The sequence below is a fragment of the Symsagittifera roscoffensis genome, chromosome 9, assembly GCF_963678635.1.
Source record: "Symsagittifera roscoffensis chromosome 9, txSymRosc1.1, whole genome shotgun sequence".
In the NCBI taxonomy this organism is placed as follows: domain Eukaryota; kingdom Metazoa; phylum Xenacoelomorpha; order Acoela; family Convolutidae; genus Symsagittifera; species Symsagittifera roscoffensis.
Genome location: NC_087070.1, coordinates 31,993,682 through 32,014,949, shown reverse-complemented (window position 1 = coordinate 32,014,949; position 21,268 = coordinate 31,993,682). Strand labels below are relative to the sequence as shown.

Below are 21,268 nucleotides of genomic sequence, written 5' to 3'. Positions count from 1 at the left end.
GATAATGGATGGTTATGTGGTAGGGGTGGTAACTGTGGTGCGGTAGGTGTTACTTCTATGTTATTATGTTCTTCGTCGTACGTGTTCTGTCTTGTCGCTATTTTTGTATTGTATTCTTATATTTGTGCGTCTAGAAGTATTTTGTTTATTGATGAAGAAAAAATTCCAAAAAATCCTGCAAATAGTATGCGTGCTACACTTGCTTGTCTATTTACTTGTGTGTGTATAGCGCATGTGTTATAGATTCCTTTTAAAAGTGAAAAAAGAAATTCTATAAAGTTAAACATTGCGTATAGGATAGTTAATTTTTCTAAGATGTAATAGGGCCATCCTAGAAAATCGAGAATTTCATTTTTTTAGGGTAACAAAGCTAAAAAAATTTATAATTGAAAAATCTTGTGGTCTGTATTTTTCACCGTTTAGATATATATATATATATATATATATATATATATATATATATATATATATATATATATATATATATATATATATATAGTCTTTAATGTCTTTAAAATATCCGCTATAATCTTGTGTATAAATATCTGCAAATCCTGCGGTTTCGGCAAGTTTTCGTAAATTTTGATCAATTGATTGTCTTTGTATGGTGTCCATTTGTGTTAATAATTCTTGGAATTGTTGTATTCAAATTTGGTGTTGGATATCTGATTTTGAATATATTCCAATTGATTGTAAATCAATGTTTGGATTACGAGCAATAGCTCTGATGCTTTCGGGTGAAAATTTTTTGAGTGATTGCATTAACGTAGGGTATGTAGTAAGAAGATAATAATTATCTTCATCAGGGTTCAATTGTACTACATTGTGGCTATTTTCTGATCCACATGGGTCTGCGGTATCCCAAAAATATGTTCGTCGTGAAAGTGTGTCAACAAAATGTACCTTATTTTTATTAAAAAAATAAGGATTCTTTTATAGCAGCGTTTATCTTCAAAAACATATAGTGGTGATACTTTTTTGGTACAAGTATAAAACCATAAAAGGTTTCCTTCGTAGTCTAGAAAATTTGATCTATTTCCTGATAATAAATATCCTGCGTAGGGTATTTTTAATACTGCTAGTGCGAGTGATTGTAGGATTTGTGTTCTTTCTAATTCGCATAGTTGGTGAAGTGTTTCTAATTCGGAGAGTGACATTTCTTGAAAAATTCGATTAATGGTGTAGTCCAACTTCATATCTAAGTGGATATCATAGTGGATATTACCAAAACAAGTGTTATTCATTAGTGATAGTTCTTGTAAACGTGTACTTCTAGTGTCATGTGGCTTTAGTTTGCCACCAGGTTGACCATTGCTTTTTTGAAAGTTAACTGGTATATATGATGTTCCTTCGTTTAGAGGGTGACCTGTGGCATAAGGGTCAAATTTTATTTTTCCAGTGGTCATGTCAAAACCTTTTTCGTATTCGACTAGTAATTCAGAATATTGTGTTTTGTAAAATGGGTTCCTGTATTTGCATGCGATTTCTGTTTCTTGATATATTTGGAAACGTGTTAATTTATTTTCTATATTATTGATATTTCAGAAATCAGTACTTTGTTTTCGTGATGGATGGACTTGTTCATATGGAATTGATTGTATAAAATATTTTTTGTGAAATTTTATCATTCGAGCGTGTATTTTTGCTACTTGAAATGTTGTGCATGTATTTTCGGGAAACCAAACAATTGTTGCTTGTGTCCGTGTTGTAGGATCACAATATCCTTGATCGATTTTACAAGGTAATCTAATTCCTTGATAGATCATTGTGTTGTCGGATAAATCTCGTGTGAGTTGTATTTTTTCGAGTTGTATTTTCCAATCGAAAAACATTATTTCTTGATATCCTTTATTTTTTGTGTCTGCTTTGCAGTTTGATGGATTATTTATTCCAATGTGTGGTATCCAGTGCTTATCGTGTATGTCATAAGTTAATCTTCCGAGTGCGCCGTTGTATGGGTATTTTTCATGTAGTTTTATATGTCCTTGATATCTTTCAAGTTCTGCTTGATGTACAGAATCGGCAAAGACTTGAAAATATACTAGTTTTCTGTCGGTGTTTTTTTTTCTTGTGATATTTAGTCTGAGTAGCTCGTTTTTACAATCATCGGGATTTAGATGTAGAAGTCGTTCTATATTACTTTGGTAGAATGATTCGTGGTCAAGTCGGTTTTTATTTCCGTTTGAAACTTGTGAACAATGTACTTTCTTTTCGGAAAATGTTGCTGTAAATTTATATCCTGCGACTGTAGTTGCTCGGGCTTTTGAATACAGTGCCGCTATTACATTTGTAGTTTCTATAGCTTGTGGTTCTGTTTCGCATTGTGATACTTGATTTATTGCATATTTGTGTAGTGTTTTTTGTTCATTTTCTTCAAAATCGTAGTGTGTTACTAATAAGTCCTGGGGTCCTGTGCAGGGAGAAGGATTTGTGTTTTGATCGGAAAATATTGAAAAAAAGATTTATAGAAAAATCAATTTTTTTATAATATACATGTGTATGATAATCCTGAGTATGGGTTATAAAGTGTGATGTAACCAATTCTCTTTTTGATATATCTGTCGTACTTATACATTACTTCAGTTGTTATAAATGGTGGTGGTAGCGATTGAGCTGTTATATTGGGTGGGTTTAATGGGTAAGGATGTTGAACAATGTTGTTCAGTTTAATCGTGATTTCGAATTTTAATTGGAGACTATTTTGTTGGAGTATTTGGATGTTATGGTCACGAATGTCTTCATGGATGTCTTGTCTATATTGTAGTCTATGGAGTGCCCAATTGTGGAGTCGGTTACTTTCTGTATGTTGTCCAAATAATGGTGGGGGTGCTGTGAACGTGTTCCAATCTAATCTTAAAAGGACATTTGCTGATGATTGTTTTCGATATCTAGCGTCGAGGTTATTTGGAAAATTTAGGTGGAAAGGCGTCGGTGAAATCTGGCTTATTGATGGTGTTGATGGTAGTGATAATGTTTCTGGTAGTGATGATGATGTTGTTGTATCCGTAGAAATATCTATTGGGTCATTTATTAAATTTGGTTCACCTTGTGTGAATGAGTGTGTTGTCCAATATGGTAGTCGTGATGTTTGATTGGGGGGGTTAAAGGGATTGTCACGTATTTGTTCAGATGTTGGTGTTGAACCTAAGTAATCTGAGGGTATACTTGAGGTGCTACGTTGTGAACGAAGTGTAGGGGTTTCTGGTAATGTGCTATTTAGGTTTTCTGGAGTAATTTGTGATGGGGATTGGGGTATATCAAAATGAACTCGGGGGGTTTGAAAATTTCCATTTCGTCGTGGATGCAGAATTTGTCTATTTATTTCAAATGTATTTTGGTTTCAACTAATGTTTTATATTCTACTTGATTCTTGTGGTAATGTTGGGTACAAGTTATATGTTGGTTCACTTAGGGGTGCTTGTCGTTGAACTGGTTCTAATGGTTCGGATAAGCGAGCGTGTCGTTCTTCAAAAGTGTATGGGTTATCTTGGAAAGAAATTCGTGTTGATCTTTGGGGTTTTGGGTAGTTGTAGGTATTGTCGGGTTTTCTTGGGATGATGTCGGTGAAGATTGATTGTGTGATTGTTGATTAGCAATTTTTGAAAGTATTCTGATTGATTTTTCCTAGTGAAAAAATTTATGTTTATTGTAGTTTTCTTCAAGGAAAAGAATTAAAAGAATTGTTGCTAAGGCGAATGTGATTATTGCCTTTTTTATACATTTGCACATTGTCAATATTAGGGATGATAAAAATGTTATAAAAATTACAAATAGTAAAAAAATATCTGTTCTACTAAAAACTGTTCGTATCATTTAAATAAATTTTGGGTTATCGTACCTGTGAATATTGTCAATGATTTGGGAAAGTTGGAGATATATTTCAAATAGGGAGTAGAAAATTAAAAAAATGTTGCAAAAAATGATTAAAAATATTATAAAAGCTTCAAAGGTATCAAAGAAAAATATGAATAAAGGTTTAAGTATTGTGAAAAAGTTTATGAAAATGTTGAAAATTGTATTTTTAAAGATATTGACTGATCGAGAGAAGAGCATTTAAGAAATGATTTCTTGGTCGAATATTTTTTGTTGTTTGGGGCGATTTTCAAGTGTGGTCGAGTTATTTATTGATTTTTTGACAAGTGGGTTGAGTTTTGTGAAAAGTTGTTGGGGGCTAATTTTATGGTGTTCGGGAGATCTTCTTTGCTTTATTTTTATTTGTCAGGTGATCTGAGGTATTTTTGAGATTTTTGTACTTTAGGCTAAATTAATACTGTCGTCTTTTTACTTTAGGCTAATTTATCATTTTTGGTTGGGGGGTTTTTGAGGTCTGAGTTGGGAAAATATTGTTGATCTTTGCGTTATTAGATAGGGGAGGGTTGTAATACTATGGTGGTGTTTATTTTAGTTGTCAAGTTTTAGCGAGTTGCTTATTTTTGACCTGGAGGTTGTAAAGTTATAGTTATAGATATGCCTGGAGTTTAATATCTTTCGGCTAATAGGTTGGTGTTAGAGATATTGAAGGTGACGGATTTAAGTGAATCCTATTGGCTGAATCTGAACTAGAATTTTTGTATGTTTGTCAGCATGTTATTTTGAAAAATGAAAGTTCAGAATGATCCAGAGGTGCAAAGATCACTTATTTTGAAACTAAAGTTGTTTTTGAAATTCAACTTTCTTTAATATTTTAGATTGTGGGATGAATGTTTTGTAGTTTTTACGTGGTTGATTTTTAAGTCGTGATGACTCTCTATGTTCTGATTTCTCGACTTGTTCTTGTGGTAAAATTTTTTGTATCATTTTCCTATTTTTCTTTTCTTTTTGAGGTATTTTTTGATCTAGCTTTTTTGTAATGTTTTGAGTTGTAGTTGGTTTTTTATTTTGTTTTCCATGGCGAATGTCGTTTTGTTCATTTATTTCTTTTTCCGTATGTGGGTGATTTTGAATAACTTTTAAACCTGTGAAAGAATATAATTGAATTAATTCGCGTAGTGCGTATTCTTTTGGGTAGTAAGGCAATAGATTGTTCCGATGTTGAACAATTTCTTTTTGGTTTGAATGGGTGATTTTATATGTTACGTCAATGGGTTTGGCAATTATTTGGTATGGTCCTTTTCGAAGGGGTTGTAATTTTTTAGAAATTCTTTTTTGTGTATTAAAAATAGGTATTAAGACATATTGTTCCAATTTTTAAATCTGAGGCTGGTGTAAAGCGTGAATTAATTTGTTCGTTAATATTTTGCCTTTGTAACAATTTTTTTGTTACTCTTTGGTAAACTTCATTGTGTTTTTTATCTCTATTTAAAATCCATTCGGGGGTGTGTGCCGGAGGCTAATTTAAGGATTTGTGGGTGATGAAAATGATCTTCATCATGCGTGTGTAAAGGTAGGTTATAACAAACTGAGTCTTTATTTGGTTGGCATTAACCTTGTGCATTTTTATGAGAGTTTGCTGTAAACATAATTGGTTTACGTGGCTTTTGATTAAAAACCATTTCGTATGGTGACATTCCTAAAGTTGCCGTAATTTGTGAATTATATGCTAAGGGAAATAATTTTACATCTGCTGACCATTCTGTGTATCTTGTATCATTTCCATTTATGATACATCTAAGATATTCTTGTAGTGAACGGTTCATACCTTCGACTAAACCGTTTGTCCAAGGTGCATGAGATGTACGTGGTTTATGTTTTATGTTATATAAGTGACATAGTGTGATAATTTCATTATTTATGAATTCTGTACCATTATCTGTAACTAAGATTTCGGGTAATACAAATTTAGCTATCCAGTGTTCATAAAGTGTTGTGTAAGCATAATAAGCATTACAATGTGGTACTGGGTTGAGTGCTACATAATGTGTAAATGCATCAACAATTACCATAAAGTAGGAGTTTTCATTCAGAGGATGGTGAAATTAGTCCTTTTGTATCGAATGAAATACGATGGTTAAAATATAAACTTTGTCCTTTAAAATCTTGTTTTTGTGCTATTTGTTTTTGATTTGGACAATGTTTATTTAGCTGACATACTATACAATCATTGCATAATACTTTTATCCAAATTGGTGCATTTGGGAAATAAAAATTTTGTGTAAAGTTTGAATATGTTTTCTCTGATCCAGAGTGTCTTTTAGTATTTTGTGTATGTGAAATGTTAAAAGCTATTAGTATCATACTTAAAGGGAGACAGGGAACTGTAGAATCATTTAATTAATTTTCTAGAAGGTCTGTGTTTTCATTAATTGTTGTATTAATAAATTTTCGGAAATATCGGAGGAGTGTCTTATTTCCTAAAATTGTCGTATCTGCTTTTACGGGCTTAGTTTTGTATATGTGCCATGATTTTAGTTGTCTAATTACTGGGTCAAGATTTTGATATTGTTTTAAGAGTTCAAAAATAATTTTATCTGTTGGAGGGAGAAAAATATTTCCAGTTTCTAATTTTGATAGGGGAATTGTGTCAAGTGGGTCATGGAGGTCAAAAAGTGGATTTATTGTGTATTTTGAATCATTTGTTTGTGGTCCTGATAAATTTATTTTATCAGTTAAATTTTCTTTTTCAATTAATGGAAAAAAATCTTTTTTATTCGAGTGTTGTTTTATTCGTTTTTGTTGGGTGCTATTTTTTATCCATTGTGAGTATGGAATTGGTTTGAAAGTTGAGGTTCCTAGTAGATCAACTTCGTAGTGATTATTTTGGCAATCTAAGTAAAGTGGGAAATGTTGTAGGTTATTTATTTGTGATTGTTCAATGTCAGTTTTTACTGCTTATTTGCATTCTATTCGGGGTGATGTTTCGTCTTTTGCAAGGTAAAATTTTATATTTTTTGGTATTTCAACTGTAGTTTTTCGTGTGAGTAATTCAGGTGGTGTATTTCGACTTAATGTATCTGGTAATGCAAGATTCTTTCCTGCTGTCCAAACTATCTGTAAGTTTGGAAATTTCATTAGAATTAATTAAAATCTATAAACTCGGTGATTGGGATTTGACTTTTGTGTAAATAGAAAAATCATTGGTTTATGATCTGTGAATAGAATTGTTGGATGTTTTGATCCAAGTGTCAGAAATTCATATTCTGTGAGTGTATAAATTATAGCTGTACATTCTCTCATTAGAGTTGAGAGTCGTAGCTCTGCTTGTGTGATTAATCGGGAATTTGCTGATATAAGGTTCTTTTTATTTGTACCACTATGTGATTGTAGTAATGCTGCGCCGATGCCAAAATTTGAAGCATCGCACATTGCATAGAATGGTTGATTTGGATCTGGAATTGTGTTTGAAATTTAATCAGTTAAAAGTTTTTTAATTTCTTCAAATCGTGTTTGATGTTCAGTGGTCCATTCAAAATTATTTTGTTGTCTGACGATATTATAGAACGGTCTTAAATATAATTGCATTTTATAAACGTACTTGCTTAAGAAATTTAACATTCCAAGGAATTCTTGGATTTTCTTTTTGTTTGTTGGTGGTTGAAGTTTTTGATTAGCATCAATGCGTGATTTTATTGGAGTGATTGTGTTTCTTTCTATATTTTGTCCTAAAAATTTAACTCGTGTTAAAAGGAAGTGTGATTTATCGGGGTCGGCCTTCAGATTTTCGTTCTGAAGTATTTTATGATAGTGCTCTAAAACTGTAAACATTTCTTCTTTTGTCTGTGATTGCATAAAAACATCATCCAAATAGGTGATTGCGTTTTTCTTGAGTATTAGTGGTCTAAAAATTTTACTCATAAAAGCTGAAAATGCTGCTGGTCCTATGGAAATTCCATAGAATAGGCGGTTGAATTCATATTGTTGATTTCCAATAACAAATTGTGTTAAACGTCGTGATTGTTCATCTAGTGGCATTTGATTGTATGCACTATTCATATCTGCGGTTGTAAAGTATTCTCCGTTTATTTTTGTTAAGATAACTTGTATTGGTTCAATAGGCCAATTGCATTTCGATTCGTCAATTAGTGAATTGAGGTATCTAGCGTCTAAAACTATTTTTAATGATTCTCCTTTTGCTAGAATGATAACAGGGTTAATAAATGTGTTACCTTTTGGTTGTTCTTCTTTATTTACTGGTGAGATAATTTTGTATTGTTCTAAAATATCAAGTAATCTATTTACTTTGTCGTGTAAATGAATTGGTACTTTACTAGCTCTTTGTTTTTTGAAAACTGCGTCAGGTTTTAACGGGAGATGTAGTGATGAACTGATTTTCCCAACGTTAAATTTTGATGTTGCGTAGACTGTTGAATGTTTTAAGTTGTTTTGCTAGTTTGTCAAATTCGATTTGTGTAATTTGTGAGTGTTCAAAATTAAACATCGTTAAAAATTGTTGTTGTTCTTTTGTGTAATTTGTTATATTGAACGCTGGTTTAAAATATGGTGTTTTTGTGAAATAGTCTGTGTTTCAATTCGATTAACATACTGTAGTTTTAGATTTTCTGTTTCTTCAAGTTTCATTGTGATTTCCGCTTGCTCTAGTTTGTCTACTAGTTTTCGAAAATCTAGATCGGGCTCTCGAATTGAGGAAGGATGGGATGCTCTCTTTTTTATTGCTATTTTTCTTAATTGAGGTGTTAAGGTCATCATTAAAATTTCTTTCATTTTTGTGTTTTTGTAGTCATGTGTATTTAATGAATATGCTTTTCGAACTAGTGTTTCGATACGTACTGCTAATTGTTTGATGGTTTCATTTGGTAATCTGCGGATTTCATTACATAAAACTCTTTGGTGTTGTTTATTTCTTTCGGAGTCAAATATTTTTGAAAATTCTTGTGTAAATCTTTTCCATCTTTTCATTGTGTTTCTCTTTTCATTGCTTATTATATTATTTATGGATAATTCTTCATCAAGAATTGTGGATTGGCAAATATCTAATAATTGGAGTATATTATTTACGCGGTAGGCTACTTAATATATGGGTGAGATTGTAGCGTTTGTTTCGCAATATCCTAAAAGTCCTAAGGGTAATGTTACTTGGTACGGTGTATTGTTATACATGTGTAACGAAATGATGTCGGAATTCGTGTTTTTTCAAATATTTTATAGATGAGATCGTGATTTTGAAAAACTTGTGAATAGGTTTAAATTCAAAGTCTGACATAAAAATTTGTTGTTTATTTTGACTTTTATCATACTGGTGAACTTGTTTTATTGAAAAGTTATATATATTTCCCGATAATGGTTTCAGGTGTTTCCGTTGTTGGTTATAAATTGGATAAAATTTTGAGAAGAATGGTGGTTGTTTGTTTAATCTTTGAAAAAATGTTAGAGCTGTATTTTTTGTTTTTGTGTATTTATCTTTGATTAGTATTTTACTATTTAAGATGTTGATTGTTGGTATATATTTTGATATAAATGGAATGCCAATGATATTGTGCTTAATATCAGTAATATGAAATATTTGTTTAATTGGTTTGTTTAGAATTTTATTTTGCTCCATTGATCTTGTGGGGAGAAGGAATAATTGGATTTTTCCGTAATTTACTAATGTTGATCCTTGTGCTGTTGCTAGTTTACTAGAGGTTGCAAGAGGCGTTAATTTTGGATGTAATGTTTTGATTTCTTTCCATGTGGGAATATTAATTATGTTTGATTCTGCTCCTGAATCAATTAAAAAATCAATTTCAAGATCTAGTGGTTGAAATTCGTTGTTTCTTGGACTTTCTAAGAGAAATGTTATTGTCCAAATTTTTTCTCTGGGTTGTTTTTTTTGTATATTTTGATAAATATGATTTGTGTTTGAACATTTAGTTTTGTCTTTTTCATTGGGTTTAATTACCGTGTTAATTTCGTTTACTTCTTGTGTAGTTTGTGTAGTATCGATGGGTTCAAGATAATAATTGTGAAGGAGTTCCAATTGATTTTCATATATATGTGATGTAAAATGTTGTTCATATGTGATAGGTTCATAGTCGTTTTTGACTGTTATCATATTTACGGAGATAGTATTTTCTTTATCACTTTCTGTATCTGATGATCCACAGTTTATTTGATTTAGTTGTAGTTCGTTACTTCCTGTGTCATCAATACCTGGGGGGTCTGATGTTGTTTCTTCATTTGACTGTACTTGATTAATATGTTTTTGATGTTTTGGTGTACTACTTCTGTATCGATCTTTAGAATTATTATAATGGTTATTATTCCTATGTGGTGACTGGGAATAATTTCTATATTGATTATTATAACTTGAATTTCAATTTTGTGAATTTTTCCGTGATCTGTTTTCATAATTGTCATTTGATCTGTGATAGTTTGATCTATTATACGAGTTATTTTTTGATCGATTGTTCGGGTAATTTTGATTTCGATTGTTCGAATAACTTCTGTTTCTATTATGTGAATAGTTTCTATTCCTGTTGTATGATGAGTTTCGTGATTGATTATTCAAATAGTGTTTATTTCTTGGGTTTGATTGGGAACTGGATCTAGAAACAAATTGTGTTGCATTGGAATTTGATTTCAAATAGTTATTTTGACTATTTGGTTGATTATAATTGTTTTGTGAAGAATTTTGTGTATTTCTTCGTTCTGGTGATCTTCCTCTGTAACTTGAGTTAAATGGTGATTGATTCCTTGTGTAATTGGTGTTGTTCGGAAGTGGTTTTCCTGAACTGTTATTACTATATATATTTTTGTTTGGTAGATTTTGATCTTTTTTCATATATTGATAGAACGATTTATTTGGTTCTTTTTGGTTTTGAGGTTTATTCTGATTATCTTGTTGTTTTTGTCTACATTCGGAAATACTGTGTCCGTATCGTCGGCAATAATTACACCATTTTTTGAAGGATGGTTTGCCTTTAAAATTTGGATGTTTTTCATAGATATTTAGTATTTCAGTGATTTTTTCAATTAGGTCTGTATCTGATTCCTGTATGTTATTTATTTGTGTAGTGTTTGTTTCAATTCGATTAACATACTGTAGTTTTAGATTTTCTGTTTCTTCAAGTTTCATTGTGATTTCCGCTTGCTCTAGTTTGTCTACTAGTTTTCGAAAATCTAGATCGGGCTCTCGAATTGAGGAAGGATGGGATGCTCTCTTTTTTATTGCTATTTTTCTTAATTGAGGTGTTAAGGTCATCATTAAAATTTCTTTCATTTTTGTGTTTTTGTAGTCATGTGTATTTAATGAATATGCTTTTCGAACTAGTGTTTCGATACGTACTGCTAATTGTTTGATGGTTTCATTTGGTAATCTGCGGATTTCATTACATAAAACTCTTTGGTGTTGTTTATTTCTTTCGGAGTCAAATATTTTTGAAAATTCTTGTGTAAATCTTTTCCATCTTTTCATTGTGTTTCTCTTTTCATTGCTTATTATATTATTTATGGATAATTCTTCATCAAGAATTGTGGATTGGCAAATATCTAATAATTGGAGTATATTATTTACGCGGTAGGCTACTTAATATATGGGTGAGATTGTAGCGTTTGTTTCGCAATATCCTAAAAGTCCTAAGGGTAATGTTACTTGGTACGGTGTATTGTTATACATGTGTAACGAAATGATGTCGGAATTCGTGTTTTTTCAAATATTTTATAGATGAGATCGTGATTTTGAAAAACTTGTGAATAGGTTTAAATTCAAAGTCTGACATAAAAATTTGTTGTTTATTTTGACTTTTATCATACTGGTGAACTTGTTTTATTGAAAAGTTATATATATTTCCCGATAATGGTTTCAGGTGTTTCCGTTGTTGGTTATAAATTGGATAAAATTTTGAGAAGAATGGTGGTTGTTTGTTTAATCTTTGAAAAAATGTTAGAGCTGTATTTTTTGTTTTTGTGTATTTATCTTTGATTAGTATTTTACTATTTAAGATGTTGATTGTTGGTATATATTTTGATATAAATGGAATGCCAATGATATTGTGCTTAATATCAGTAATATGAAATATTTGTTTAATTGGTTTGTTTAGAATTTTATTTTGCTCCATTGATCTTGTGGGGAGAAGGAATAATTGGATTTTTCCGTAATTTACTAATGTTGATCCTTGTGCTGTTGCTAGTTTACTAGAGGTTGCAAGAGGCGTTAATTTTGGATGTAATGTTTTGATTTCTTTCCATGTGGGAATATTAATTATGTTTGATTCTGCTCCTGAATCAATTAAAAAATCAATTTCAAGATCTAGTGGTTGAAATTCGTTGTTTCTTGGACTTTCTAAGAGAAATGTTATTGTCCAAATTTTTTCTCTGGGTTGTTTTTTTTGTATATTTTGATAAATATGATTTGTGTTTGAACATTTAGTTTTGTCTTTTTCATTGGGTTTAATTACCGTGTTAATTTCGTTTACTTCTTGTGTAGTTTGTGTAGTATCGATGGGTTCAAGATAATAATTGTGAAGGAGTTCCAATTGATTTTCATATATATGTGATGTAAAATGTTGTTCATATGTGATAGGTTCATAGTCGTTTTTGACTGTTATCATATTTACGGAGATAGTATTTTCTTTATCACTTTCTGTATCTGATGATCCACAGTTTATTTGATTTAGTTGTAGTTCGTTACTTCCTGTGTCATCAATACCTGGGGGGTCTGATGTTGTTTCTTCATTTGACTGTACTTGATTAATATGTTTTTGATGTTTTGGTGTACTACTTCTGTATCGATCTTTAGAATTATTATAATGGTTATTATTCCTATGTGGTGACTGGGAATAATTTCTATATTGATTATTATAACTTGAATTTCAATTTTGTGAATTTTTCCGTGATCTGTTTTGATAATTGTCATTTGATCTGTGATAGTTTGATCTATTATAAGATTTATTTTTTGATCGATTGTTCGGGTAATTTTGATTTCGATTGTTCGAATAACTTCTGTTTCTATTATGTGAATAGTTTCTATTCCTGTTGTATGATGAGTTTCGTGATTGATTATTCAAATAGTGTTTATTTCTTGGGTTTGATTGGGAACTGGATCTAGAAACAAATTGTGTTGCATTGGAATTTGATTTCAAATAGTTATTTTGACTATTTGGTTGATTATAATTGTTTTGTGAAGAATTTTGTGTATTTCTTCGTTCTGGTGATCTTCCTCTGTAACTTGAGTTAAATGGTGATTGATTCCTTGTGTAATTGGTGTTGTTCGGAAGTGGTTTTCCTGAACTGTTATTACTATATATATTTTTGTTTGGTAGATTTTGATCTTTTTTCATATATTGATAGAACGATTTATTTGGTTCTTTATGGTTTTGAGGTTTAATCTGATTATCTTGTTGTTTTTGTCTACATTCGGAAATACTGTGTCCGTATCGTCGGCAATAATTACACCATTTTTTGAAGGATGGTTTGCCTTTAAAAATTGGATGTTTTTCATAGATATTTAGTATTTCAGTGATTTTTTCAATTAGGTCTGTATCTGATTCCTGTATGTTATTTATTTGTGTAGTGTTTGTTTCAATTCGATTAACATACTGTAGTTTTAGATTTTCTGTTTCTTCAAGTTTCATTGTGATTTCCGCTTGCTCTAGTTTATCTACTAGTTTTCGAAAATCTAAATCTGGCTCTCGAATTGAGGAAGGATGAGATGCTCTCTTTTTTATTGCTATTTTCCTTAATTGAGGTGTTAAGGTCATCATTAAAATTTCTGTCATTTTTGTGTTTTTATAGTCATGTGTATTAGGTGAATATGCTTTTCGAACTAGTGTTTCGATGCGTACTGCTAATTGTTTGATGGTTTCATTTGGTAATCTGCGAATTTCTTTACATAAAACTCTTTGGTGTTGTTTATTTTTTTCGGAGTCAAACATTTTTGAAAATTCTTGTGTAAATCTTTTCCAGTCTGATTTTATTTCTATAGGTAATACTGAAAACCATTTTTGAGCTGCGCCATCTAAGGTTGTTTGTATCAATGCTGTGCGTCTATGTATCCAATTTTGATGTAGTGGCGTATTAATTGGTTCAGGTCCTATATTTAAAATTAAAATTGCTGTTACTGCATTTAAATCATCTTCTACAGAATATTCAGGATCTGTTCCTGTAAATACCATCAATGGTTTATTGGATGTTATTGATGATCCACCCATGAGGTATGGATTCATTGTCATCTGTAGTGATTCTGCGGCATTTGGCATTTGCGAAAAAATTTGAAAGTTGATTTTTTGTTATTTCGTGTTGCTGAAGGTAATATGGAAGCGGTATTTCATTTTGCATTTGAGTTGGTTGATAAGAATGCATTGACATTGGATTTTGTGGTTGTATTGGTTGAAAAGAGTGTATGTTAAATGGATTTTGTATATGCATTTGTTGTGGATGTTGTACATCTGTTGGGTTTTGTGGGTAAATTTTCATATTTCGAGATGGTTGAGGTTGTCGTGGTCTTTGTGTGCGATATTCTTTAGTATATGGTGCAAAAATATCTGGTTGGTGATAATCATCTTCATCGGATGATAAATAGTTTGTATTAAATGGTGTATGTTGGTTATTTTTATTTATTTGGAAGAATGGGTAATTTTCTGTATAATCCTGTGTAGGTCGTGGATTATCTGGAAAATTTACTGAAGTCGTCGATGTTTTCGGGAGATTCCAATAATGAGAATTTACGTGATTTTAATATTTGTGTATTTTTTCGGGGAGGTTGATTTGTTTTTTGTTTGTGAGCATAATTATAATTATGTTCTGCAAAGGTGTTTCCTGTGAATGATTTTCGAGTTTTTGACGGTACTGTCATTGGTCTATATGTTTGATAATCCATATGTGAATATTTTGGAGCAACCGAAGGTTTAACGGCTGATTGTAAGGTTACTTGTGCCAGTGAAGTATTTGTATTTCTTGGTGATGTTAAATTTGGGTGTATTGGTGAAATACTTTGTTGTGTAGTTGTTGTTGTTTGGACAATTTCTTCATTTATGAAGTGTGATGGTGTTTGAATATCTTGTTGTGTAAGATTTCTAGTTCCATTAAGGTTTTCATTGTGTATGACGGTCGAATTTAAACTGTTATTTCGTGTATCAGGTAAAAATGTATTGTAGTTTAATGATGTTGCATCAATGGTTAGTGGTATTACTTTTACATAATCTCTGTGATAAGATATTGTACTTATTGCTTGACTTGAGATAGATTGTGGGATATTTATAAATGTAGGATGAGACCATTCAGGGTCCCAAACGTAGTCTGATTGTTCTGTAATGGCAGTGTCATCATTTGGATTTTGAGGTCTGAAATTTTTTTCTTGCTTGTGAAATTAAGTCTAAATTATGTGTGAAATAATCTAATATAAACCATGCCAAAATTTTTTGTAAGTCAGGTTTAGTGTGTTGTGAAACATCATCTTTAGTGAAATTTTCTTTGATTATATGTAGAAAAGTTGAAAATAATGCAATTTCATTTTCTACTTATGTATTTTTGGATGTTTCAGTTGGTGAGATACTTTGAAATTCTGTTTTTTCTAATATAGAGATATAGGTATATATTATTGCAAAATTTTTATTAGTGAATATAGAGTTTGCTCTTTGTGAGTTGTGATATTGTATGCTTTTGATATATTCTAGGAATACTTTTGAAAATTCTAATTTAAGATCGTCTGTTTGAATTACATATTTACGATGATTCGTATTTGGTGTGCTGAATTCTATGGTGTAGATTCCATATTGTTGTGTTAAGTTACATATGTCTTTTAAATAATGTTCAATAATTTGTCTTTTGATTTTTATATCCGGGAATTCTGCTTTGCATGGAATGATTCCGGGTTCAAACAAATTTACGAGTAAATTCTTGCAAAAAGCATGCTGCCCTCTATTATCGGGTGCATCTATGAGGAAGGGGTAAACCTCTTCGTCATCTGGAATATCGTCACTTTGAGTGTGGCTCATTTTTTCGTTTTGCTGACTGTTAATATACAACTATCAATGTGTCTAATTGGTTGATTCCAGTTATACAGGTGTACTGGTTTGTGTTTGTATTGCTTTTTTATTCTTCTTTTCCCTCTTTTTGATGAATTTGAAGTTGTTTCTGAATCGGAAAAATATAATTGATCGTGAGTGGGACAATTTTTATCAATTGATTCTTTTAATTTGTAGAGTTCATCTAAACTGCTGGTTTCTGATTCGGAAAATGCGTTTCTATTTTTCGAAAATCTTTTTCGTGTGATTTGTCTTTGTTTGTTTATAATTTTTCTTTTTATCGTTTGTCGTTTTGTTCTAATGTATCCAACTGTTTGTGTATGAGGTGTGATTACAAGATCGTATTTATTGTTATCTATCTCACAGTTGTGTAAAACGATTGTTTGGCTTATTTCCTAGATTTTTGAATGACATTAGGTTTAGGATAAGGGATGCAAAAAGTTGTTAGGTATTTTTATTTTCTTAGACTGTTAGGGTTGGAGAGAAAAGTATATCGATTCTGAAGAATGATTTTTTACTTTCTCGTGGCTAGTCTAAGCTAAGGTGTTAACTTACTTAACCTTACTTAGGGGTAGTGGTTGTGTTCAAGGGTTGGAGAATAGTAAATCGATCCACAAGGTTTAGGTATAATTAGAACGCAAGTAGTTCGTTAGATACTATTTTAAACTTACTAAGTCTAAGATCTATCCTGGGTCTGGTAAGAGGAGGGTTCAAGTGAAGGATGAATAACCGGAGTTCTTCACTGTTTATCTTAATTTGAATTGTTAGTTTTATTAAAAAATTTCTATTAATCTTAGGTCTTTTGGAAGGGTTGGATAGTGAATCGACGTTTGAGGTCGTTAGACACTTGCTAAGTGGGTGGGGGAGAACAAAATGGTTCTTTTTGATCCAAGGATGGGCCTTGATGATCAGGTTTTAAATTTAGTGAAATAGAAAATTAATTAAGATCCAAGGATAAGCCTTGATGATCCGATTTTAAAATTAAGTGAATTTAAGTTTAAAATGTTTTAAATTTATTTAAGAAAAAGATTTTGTATTTTAATGATATTAGTGAGCTCATGATTGCTGTTATGTTTAGGTGATGAAGCTGGGACAACAGATGATTTATGATTACTAACAATTTATTGTCATGCTAGTAATTTTTATTTTCATTTTCAATAAATATTTTTCAAATATGTTTTATATAAGACTGCAGAAATTAAGAAAACGATCTGAGATCTTTTTATCAATCGTTATTGTACATTAATAATTTTGTTTAGCGCCTGAAATGATCATGAAGATTGACTTCAAAATTTTTTGTTTGCAGATGAAAATCTAAATTCATTGCTAATAAGATTCTAAATATAAAAGTTTGTGTTGGCTTTTGCCGTACAATCATAAAACTATTTGGTAAGTTTCTAATTTGTCGTATGTCGTCTCTTGTTCGAGGTCTTCGTCCAATTCCGGGTAGTTCTATTATTGTTCGGAATATCGGCTCTGATCTATTGAGTCGTAGAGACATTTCGATTAAATTATAATCGTATAACATTTTGAAAATGTTTGTCTAAATTCTAATCTATTTTTGGTTAGTTCTAAGCTATTAAGGTCTTATTCGAGACTTATGGTCGCACCAGATGAGTTATGACCGATGTGGTTAACTCATAGAGTAATTTCGGATAGGGTACACCGTCTGCTCGTCACGCTATCTTATTTTCGGCCGGATAGATTCGTGCAACTTCTTAGTCTATTACCGATCCTAATCTTACTCTTATACTTTCTAGTCTCAGGGTGTTTAACTAGTCTCTGATAGGCTCAATAGATCTAGGGTATACTGGTTTGTTGCGGCTGCTGAAGTTCTCTTGGAGAGGCAACTAATTTCTAAGTTAAATTCAAATCTCTCTGGTGCTGAAGTTACAAGTAATTTCAGCACTTACAAATAAGTGGGTTGTTAGTTAGATGGATTATGATTGGTTAGTATTAAATACTTTACAGTGGTAAAATATCCAATTTATCCAATCATAAAATATAGTTTAGATCAGGTTCCAGTAGTCAGCTCAGCTATCTCTGACCAATTGAAGCCTTTCGACTTTCAGGAAAGTGACACAAATATTGTGCTCCGTATGTTTTTTTTCAGAGACAGTTCGACTGTTCAACTAACACTGCTACGCGGAGTTTGTTGTACCATTTGAAAAAAGACATGGAAGTACAGAGCTAAGAAAAATTTTAATATATTTTTTTGCAAACTTATATAGGTTTAATAATGACTTTGCTTTAGTTGATGCAAGCTCATCTGGCTCAGAAATAACTCCAAATCGAATTAAAGCAAACTAATTGGTCTAAGTAGAACGTTTTCCCAATTTCAATTAAACCATTTTGTACTTTTCGTTCCGACTGCCTTTCAAGATCTATCAAGCAGTGTTTGCTTTAAAAAAATGATGGTTTTTTCAGTAAAAAAAATCATATTCTTCAAAAATCATCTCCCACACGCCATAATAAGTGCAAAGCGATTGTTTTCGCTCCTACTAATGTAGCAATTACGACAAATAGCCTATTTCATTGAATTTGTAACTATTTTTAAAAGCGTTCAAGTCCTCTAGTACGCGTTAATAGCGCGAAATATATTACGCTATAATTAACTCAAATTGGCTTTATTGGCAATTTTTAAACCCTCATAACTTTGGGAAAAAAGATCAAAAGTAAAATATCTGTTTGATTTTGAGCTCAGAAGAACAACACGTTTCAGCCGATATAGAAAGAACTCCATCAAAATTTCTAGTTAAAAAACTGAAATTTGTCTGGAGAAAAAAACCACCAGAGCACAATTATTACGTCACTTTCTTCAAAAGGTGGGAACAAAGACTATAGTGCTCATTCAAATTAGCTGAACAAGCAATAGAAATGGAAACTCTAAATGCGTTTCTAGTAAATTAAGTTGACATTAAGTAAAAAGAGAGATGAGTTTTACCAAATTCAATATGATACAAGAATTTGCTTGCAAAAAATAGGGCCAAATTTTACCACAGAAATGCGTCATTTTTGTCTGCACTTTGTCAACCTGAAATCTGCTAAAAATTAAATTTTGAGCAAATTTTACTTGCTCAGCGATTAATCTGGCAGTACTAGCGTACTTATTTTTGACCAAACAGAGTCACAATTGCCAGAAAAAATGCGAGATATGAGCTAGAAAATTTCTGAAATCGAGTTTTCATGATCGTTATGTTGTTTCAAACAAATGATTTGTTTCGATTCATTTGAAGGAAAAAAATGCATCTAATGTGTAAACTTATTACTATGCAAATTTCAAAGCACATGCTATGAAAAAGCTGTTAAGATGCCCCAAAAAGGTTACCAATATTTGCTACTTAGGTTGAAAACAAAGAAGGCTCGTACTAATACACTCGCTGCGCAAGTGTAATTAAGAGTCTTCAATTTGGTGAATATTGTGATTTAGGTCTTGGAGTACTTTTCGTTTTTTTCAGCAAAAAGTTCAAGACATTTCACGCTCAGTTTTGACTTTGAAGTTCAAAAGGAACGCAAACTCGAGTATCGAAGAGCAAAAGGTCCGAAAAAACGTGATTGACTTTTAGTTATGAGAGTGGATGTTAATTTGCAGGTTTACTAGCGGAATGAATTATTTAACCATTGATCTAGTTTTCCCAAATTGAGTTAACTTCCTTAAATTGAGTCAACCCTATTTTGTTTATAAAAATCAGAGCTTTAAGGTCTTTTTTCTTTGAAAGTCGAAATGAATTGTAAATAGTGAAAATGCCAAAATTGAAAATTTTCAGAATTGTAATTAGTTTCGATTTTTTTTACTTGCAAAATTAATTGTACTTGTAATCGGGAGCTAGATAGACTTTAAAGGCAACCCCGAACTGCACATTCATTCTAATTGGGAACAAGATTTTATTGCCCGTAACAAACTTTTATCAACATGCAAGAAACTGACCATGGCTATTATGAAATTGCAACATCTTTCAGAACTTTCCTCATTTGGTCTAGAGGTAAAGCATTCAGAAAATAAGAGTTGGGGTTTGAGTCTTAGCGTGGAAAGTGATTTCTGAAGACATATTTTGAATATCTTGAGAAAACATTCATTTTGGACATGAAGAAAATGGAAGATGACTTGAATTTGTTCACAAAAGATAAAATGGCCTGAACAAACATGACGTAATATCGACGGGTACGTGTTTAAATAGTCAGAAATACTGAAAGTGCTCGTAACAGGGCAAAGACGTAGTTTTCTGAATATACCTCAAGCTGTCGAAAAAAAATTATTTAGTTGGATCGACGAGCATCCATCAAATAAATAAATTGTGAAGGACGTTTGAGCAAATTCAATTCACCGCTTTTAGCTACGGGCTAAAAAATTTCATTTAAAATTTTTGTTAAATTTTGCTAGATAGATCAAAACTGTCTTCAATTTTCCTCGTTTATGCGTGGATCTTCGCACATGTGTAAAAATAATTATTTCTACCGTTTTGACAATACGTTTCAGAACAACAGGTATAGTTTTGGCCGATATAGAAAGAATTCCAACAAATTTTGTTGTTGAAAAGTTGAAATTTGTCTGGAGAGAAAACCACCAAAGCACAATTATTCCGTCACTTTCTTCAAAAGGTAGGAAGAAAAACTATAGTGCTGATTCAAATGAGCAGAACAAGCAAACGAAATTGAAACTCTAAACGCGTTTCTCCTAAAGTAATATGACTTTAAGTAAAAAGTGAATTGATTTTTACCAAATTCAATATGATACAAAAATTTGCAAAAAATAGGGCCAAGTTTTACCACAGAAATGCGTCCATTTTTGTCTGCACTCTGTCAACCTAAAGTCTGCTAAAATCATTGGATTAAAAATTGAGCAAGTGTTACTTGCTCAGCGATTGATCTGACCGCAAAACCGTACTTCTTTTTGACCAAATGAAGTCAAAAGTGCCAGAAAAAATTTATGAAAAAAAAAATTTTGGCCTGAATTTTGCAAAACAAATTGCATCATTTCGGTTTTGATAAACCTATCAGCACATTTTGTCCATATCCCTGAAACGAGCTATCTGTTTTTTGTCTCTACAACATAAAAGCGATTAATCGCAGAAAATTTTCAAGGAAAAGTATTGAGATAAAAGCCAAGTTCGGGTTGACCAAAACTTCTCATCATACAATTTTATATGTGAAAAACTTCTTAACATACAATTCCATACAATGCCATAAGCACAGAAAATTGTATGAAATCTCTATGAAAATTGAATGATAAACATTTTTTCATGAACCAAAAATTTGATTTTTTTCCAAATTTAATTTCTGAAAAATTTTCATAAATGAAAATTGAATGATAAACATTTTTTCATGAACCAAAAATTTGATTTTTTTCTAAATTTAGTTTCTGAAAAATTTTGGGTTGTGTTCGTACCGAACACAAGTGACAACGAGTTTGGTTTACTCAGAGCACCAAA

General features: G+C 31.4%; 1 protein-coding gene across 1 annotated transcript in view; it reads right to left on the bottom strand.

Annotated features, from left to right (window-relative positions):
• The window catches only part of LOC134854825 (uncharacterized), a 74,832-nt gene that overhangs the window by 5,519 nt on the left and 48,045 nt on the right, over window positions 1–21,268 (bottom strand). The window lies entirely within an intron of this gene.